We start from the raw sequence: 6725 nt of genomic DNA on the forward strand, positions 1-6725 counted from the left end.
TAGTTCTGCTTCATACTTGTTGAGGACGTCCCACAAACGTGGGAATATCTAACGACCTCGTGTTTCGCTCAATTTGTGTGATTGGAGTCATTCGCGCCGCCCGGACGAAAACCTACCTACCTACCTACCTATCCATCCATCTATCTATCTTTCTATCCATCTATCCATGTATCCATATATCCATCTTTCCATCTATCCATATATCCATCTATCCATGTATCCATCTCTCTAACTTCCTACCTACCTATCCATCCATCCAGCCATCAATATATCTATATATCTATCTACCTACCTACCTAGCTACCTATCTATCTATCTATATATCTATCCATCTATCTATCATCTATCCATCTATCCATGTATCCATCTCTCTAACTTCCTACCTACCTATCCATCCATCCATCTATCTATCTATATATCTATCTATCTACCTACCTACCTACCTAGCTATCTATCCATCTATCCATCTCTCTCTACCTACCTCCCAGTGCACCGAGCCGGCCTCCTTGTCAGATTCACTGAACTCTTATGTCAGATTCACAGACCCATGAACATAGAACTGATGTGAGACCCGATGGGTGACGTTCCATCTCCGGTAACCTCTGGACGGCTCGGTGGCAGAACCACACAGCCCAACTCGAGCGGAGCGGAGGGAATAGAGCGGGTCGAGCTCCTGGTTCCTCTGTGAAAAGCAGAACCGGAACTAAAAATGTCTCTTGGACCCCATCCCGACGAGGCTGCTTAAAGACGTTTTGCCTTTAATTGGCGGCTCTCTATTAGATATTATCAAATGTCTCTAACACGCCACACCTTACCACCTTCAAAAGCCCACTCTGGATCCAGAGTATTGGGCTAACTACAGACCGATCTCTAACTCCCTTCTCTCCAAGATCATGAGAAAAGTGTGAATCAGTCAGTTGTGTTCTCCTTCATATTAGATAATATTTTTTTTGAAATTTATTCAATTGAATTTACAAAACCAGGCAGCAGCACTGGTGAAAGTGAAAATTACAAATTTAATGGCGGCAGATAAGATAGTCTGGTCTCCTCTCTGTCTTGTTAGACCACCTTGCTGCATTCACGACACCACCGATTGGCATTTCAGGCACGGCACTAATTTGGTTTAATCCTATTTATCAGTTTGTATTTGTAAACGATGACGCCTCGAACCACACCAACGTAATCACGGTTCCACAAGAAGGTGTTGCTTGGACAATTTTATTTACCTTATTACTTCCTTTTTTGCAATATTATTGAATCTGTAGACGGCATTGCCCTGGCATCCAACACCACTGTAAAGAATCTTATTCGTTATCTTTGATCGTCTTTTGTCCCCTCCACCCCAATCAGCAAATCTCAAGGACTCATTCATCTCATAATATTTCAAAAATGCAGAAAAATTGGTTCACGCTGCTTTTTTCGAGACTGGATTACTGCAACTCCTCATTAGCAGCTGCTCTAATAAATCTCTTCTCCTCCCAGTTGTTCAGAAGACTGCAGCTAGCTCAGATCACTAAAAAAACAAAAGAAAGAAGATCACTCACCACTGCACTGCACTGCCTGCCCCTAAAATCTATCTTAAGGAGCTTGTGCACACATATTGCCCCCCTAGAGAGCTTCTACTAAAATGCAGACTTACTTGTAGTTCCTAGAGTCTTAAAAAAAGAATGGGAGCCCAGAGGTTTTCAAGTTATCAAGCTATGGATATGGGCTTCCAATTTCAGTCAGGCAACACAGTCACCCTCACCTAAGAGAAGAGTAGACGACTTCTTTGACAGGCCCCTGATATGCTGCTATAGGCTTATAGCCCGGGGGGATTTTTTAGGATGCACTGTACTATCTCTCTCTTTTTCTCCCTTAGGATGAATTTTCATCTCAATCACATCACGTAACTCTAACTCTTCCCCCCCCCCTTTTTTTTTTTGACTTCATGGTCTCATGACCCTATGAGACGGCATGAATCCTCATCTGATCGCCTGGGTCGTGGAATTCCTGCTCAATACTCGCCACTAGGAGAGGATGTTTCTTCCCTTTTTCCCCCTGAGGTGTCTATGTGTACAGATTATGTAAAACACAGAGACAAATTTGTAATTTGTGAAATTGGGCTATACAAATAAACTGAATTGAATTGAATTGAATAATTATGAACCAGATTCTAAAAGTGAAAGTACCCTCTTTTTTTCTTTCCCTGTTTTTGAACTGCAGTTATGATTGTTGGTGTGGAGTTCTTATGAATCACCAGAACCAGCTGTAGGCGTACGATCCATGACGTATCGGGTACCACAACGTCTGTGAGCCTTGTCACGTCTTCGCCACAGCGTCGGCAGATTGATCGTGCATCTCGTTCTCCGGGCATGAATACCCATCATGCACTCTGGCCTGCCCCCCCCCCCCTCTTCCTCCCTCTTCCTCCCTCCATAAAGGAAATATTTTTAATTTAGCTCAAACTCCATAACTACACGATGTCATTGGCCGTCGCCCAATGGCTTCTCGGGACAATCCGAGCTCCACATCCGCGAGTCTATTCGCTATTTCAACTGATCGAGTCGACCTCTGAGAGCACCTGCTCCCTCTGGCTCCTCCTCCTCGCCGTGTTTGTGGGCGGCGGCCTCTCGCCGGCGTCCTGGTTCCCTCGATGGTGTCTATTAAGTGTTGGAGCCAAATTGAGAGTCTTTTTGATTGGCTTGAGAGAGAAAACAACCCAGTGAAGCATTATCCAAAGTCAAACGTTTAACTCTCGCCTCTATTATCGTGGTAATAATTAAAAGTATAATCGCACATCTGTCGTCCCTCTTTCTGGCTGTTTTTTTTTGTCGTCTTTCGTTTACTGGCCCCTCTTTTTACAGTTTTCAATCCCGGCGCTGGCTCCGATCGGAGAGCTCTTTCTCTCTCTCTCTCCCTCTCTCTCTCCCTCCCTCTCTCTCTCCCCCCTTTAGATTAAACAATGGCGTGCAGCATCTGTACACTGTATCCATTTCTTTCTTTCTGTCACCAGGTAATGCGGAGAAAGCATTCGTCTCCGAGGCCGTTTCACCCGCCGGCTAAAGTGATGATGCCTCGGGAACTTTAACTGCATTCTGGGGAGAGATGGGGGGCGCACAAGGGGAAATATTTTGGAGTTTGGGTCTCGGCGGCTCGCAGTTTGTCTCCGACGGGAACCCAAAAGTCACCGAGAGACGAAGTTTGAAGGGAACTCATTGTTTTTTTGTCCACAAACACACACACACACACTCACAAACACACACACGCAAAAAGACACACCTACACACACACACAAATAGACACACGCTTACACACACACACACACACAAACAAAAACATACACACACAGACACACACAAACAGACACACAAAACAGAAAAAACACACACACACTCAAAACACACACACACAAACAGACACACACCTAAACACACACACACACAGAAATCTTTCACTCCAGAGAGAGAGAGAGAGAGGTTTATATAGGGGCGCCTACACACTCATGCAGCACTGCAGGTCGGGCTGGTAAGAGGCATGCGGCAGGAATGTGTGTGTGTGTGTGTGTTTATGTGTGTGTGTGTGTGTGTGTGCAGGGAGGGAGATTCCCTTCATCTCCACCCTTTGAGTGATGGCTCAGCAGTGCAGCGGCATCATGAACGTTCATCCTCGACCCAACGGTCTCACTCACACACACACACACACACACACCACACACAACCACCACACACCACACACACACACCCACACACACACACACACACACACAGGAACGCAGACACACGCTTTTGGTCTCCGGAGCTCCTGAGAAGCGGAGATTGCCTCTATAAGGTGGGAATCAATACTCTTTCTTCCCCTCTGTCTCTCATCCCTTCTTCCCGTCCTCTCAATTCCTGTGTCCTCTCTCTCTCCCTCCTTCTCTCTCTCTCCCACCCTGTGCCTCATCCTCCACACAGATACATCCGCCTCACCTGAGACTCTTCATCAGCTCTCTCTCTCTCTCTATCTCTCTCTCTCTCTCTCGCTCTCTCTCTCTCTCTCTCTCTGGGTCATGTTATCCATACATATACACAGCACCACCGTGGTGGTGGAGTCAGTGTGTGCGTCTCTGTGTGTGTGTGTGTGTGTGTGTGTGTGTGTGTGTGTGTGTGTGTGTGTGTGTGTGTGTGTGTGTGTGCGTCTCTGTGTGTGTGTGTGTGTGTGTGTGTGTGTGCAGCTGTTTGACTGTAGCGAGGCCTTCACCTCTTTATTAGGCCGGGCCAAAAATACAGAGTGGGGGGGGGGGGGGGGCTGCTCGGGTTTAAAGAAGCTCCGACCTAAAGCGGTGCGACTGTGAGGAGGCGGAGCCACAAAGGTCACTCAGTCGCGCGTTAGCGACGTTGGGTCCGCGGCTACGTTTACGATCTCCGATAACGCAAAGAGACGAGATTAATTCGGTATCGTTTCCGGTTTCCTTCCGTCGGCCGAGCGGTTTGATATAAATACGTATTGATCCCGTTCCCTCGGCCTCTGAAGGAATGCAGGTCAAATGTCTGAGCGGAACACGAGGATGAGTCACGCTCCACAAACAATGAGGAAGGTAGGAACAGACGACGAGGATTCAACCTGGATCTGATGAAACCACCAATCACGTCAAAGAAAAGACTCTTGTTTATGTTTTTCCCACTTTTCTCACAATTATACAGCAAAGACTTCTTAGTTTAGAATTGTTTCCTGACGTCTTCGCTAAACCTCAACTCGTGAATCCGGTTTTGAACAGATTAAACAAAGATGTGACGTAGTAATCCGTCAATGTGCTGACTTTGCAGCTAAACGCTTCGGCTAGCATGCTAACGCACGCTCACCATGGAAGTCCTAGCGCTTACCATGCTTATTTGAGTGCATTTCGATGCTAACGCTAAATGCTTCAGCTAGCATGCTAATGCAGGCTCACCATGGAGGTCCTAGGGCTCACCATGCAATATTTTAGCGCATTTCGATGCTAACGCTAAATGCTTTGGCTAGCATGCTAACGCACACTCACCATGGAGGTCCTAGCGCTCATCACGCTTATTTTAGCGCATTTCGATGCTAACGTTTGATTGTTAGCACTTAGCGAAATCACGTTTCCATAGAAACTGAACTGTATTCTTATAGTTTTGAGGAATAAATAGTCTCCCTCATGTACGGTCACTGTTTAAGACAAGTGGTCAACATGCTACTCTTTACTTTCCGGATGTTCCGCGTCGCCGACACAGAACCCTGTTTTGGGAACCAGGCGTGTCTCTCGGCTCGGCGCAGACCTGCATTAGATCGGGTTCGTCTGCTCTGGGTTTCTAATGTTGCTAAGAAACAAAACAAAGATCGGGTCGCACCGCCCAAAACCTGAGCGTGAACATGCAGCGCCTCGGATCGACCTCCGGCTTCTGTTTACAAAAAAACAAGGACGAGTCGACCCGCCGTCCACGGGCCGGACGTACGCGTTGCTAAGAGACGGGATCGCTATGAAAGAGCTGAGCTCAGGGAGGAAAGCAGGGTGGGTGAGGAGGGTGAGGAGGGTGAGGAGGGTGAGGAGGGTGATGAGGGTGAGGAGGGTGAGGAGAGTGAGGAGGGTGAGGAAGGATGAGGAGGGTGATGAGGGTGAGGAGGGTGATGAGGGTGAGGAGGGTGAGGAGGGTGAGGAGGGTGATGAGGGTGAGGAGGGTGATGAAGGTGAGGAGGGTGAGGAGGGTGATGAGGGTGAGGAGGGTGAGGAGGGTGATGAGGGTGATGAGGGTGAGGAGGGTGAGGAGGGTGATGAGGGTGAGGAGGGTGAGGAGGGTGAGGAGGGTGATGAGGATGAGGAGGGTGAGGAGGGTGATGAGGGATGAGGTGAGGAGGTGAGGAGGTGATGAGGGTGAGGAGGGTGAGGGTGAGGAGGGTGAGGAGGGTGAGGAGAGTGAGGAGGGTGAGGAAGGATGAGGAGGGTGATGAGGGTGAGGAGGGTGAGGAGGGTGAGGAGGGTGATGAGGGTGAGGAGGGTGAGGAGGGTGATGAGGGTGAGGAGGGTGATGAGGGTGAGGAGGGTGAGGAGGGTGAGGAGGGTGAGGAGGGTGAGGTGAGGGGGGTGAGGAAGGATGAGGAGGGTGAGGAGGGTGAGGAGGGTGAGGAGGTGAGGAGGGTGAGGAGGGTGAGGGTGAGGAGGGTGAGGGTGAGGAGGGTGAGGAGAGTGAGGAGGGTGAGGAGGGTGAGGAGGGTGAGGAGGGTGAGGAGGGTGAGGAGGGTGAGGAGGGTGAAGAAGGGTGAGGAGGGTGATGAGGGTGAGGAGGGTGATGAAGGTGAGGAGGGTGAGGAGGGTGATGAGGGTGAGGAGAGTGAGGAGGGTGATGAGGGTGAGGAGGGTGAGGAGGGTGATGAGGGTGAGGAGGGTGAGGAGGGTGATGAGGGTGATGAGGGTGAGGAGGGTGAGGAGGGTGAGGAGGGTGAGGAGGGTGATGAGGGTGAGGAGGGTGATGAGGGTGAGGAGGGTGAGGAGGGTGAGGGTGAGGAGGTGAGGAGGGTGAGGAGGGTGATGAGGGTGAGGGTGAGGAGGGTGATGAGGGTGAGGAGGGTGAGGAGGGTGAGGAGGGTGATGAGGATGAGGAGGGTGAGGAGGGTGAGGAGGGTGAGGAGGGTGATGAGGGTGATGAGGGTGATGAGGGTGAGGAGGGTGAGGAGGGTGATGAGGGTGAGGAGGGTGATGAGAGTGATGAGGGTGAGGAGGGTGATGAGGGTGATGAGGGTGAGGA

Source organism: Pseudoliparis swirei, chromosome 9 (assembly GCF_029220125.1).
Source record: "Pseudoliparis swirei isolate HS2019 ecotype Mariana Trench chromosome 9, NWPU_hadal_v1, whole genome shotgun sequence".
Lineage (NCBI taxonomy): Eukaryota > Metazoa > Chordata > Actinopteri > Perciformes > Liparidae > Pseudoliparis > Pseudoliparis swirei.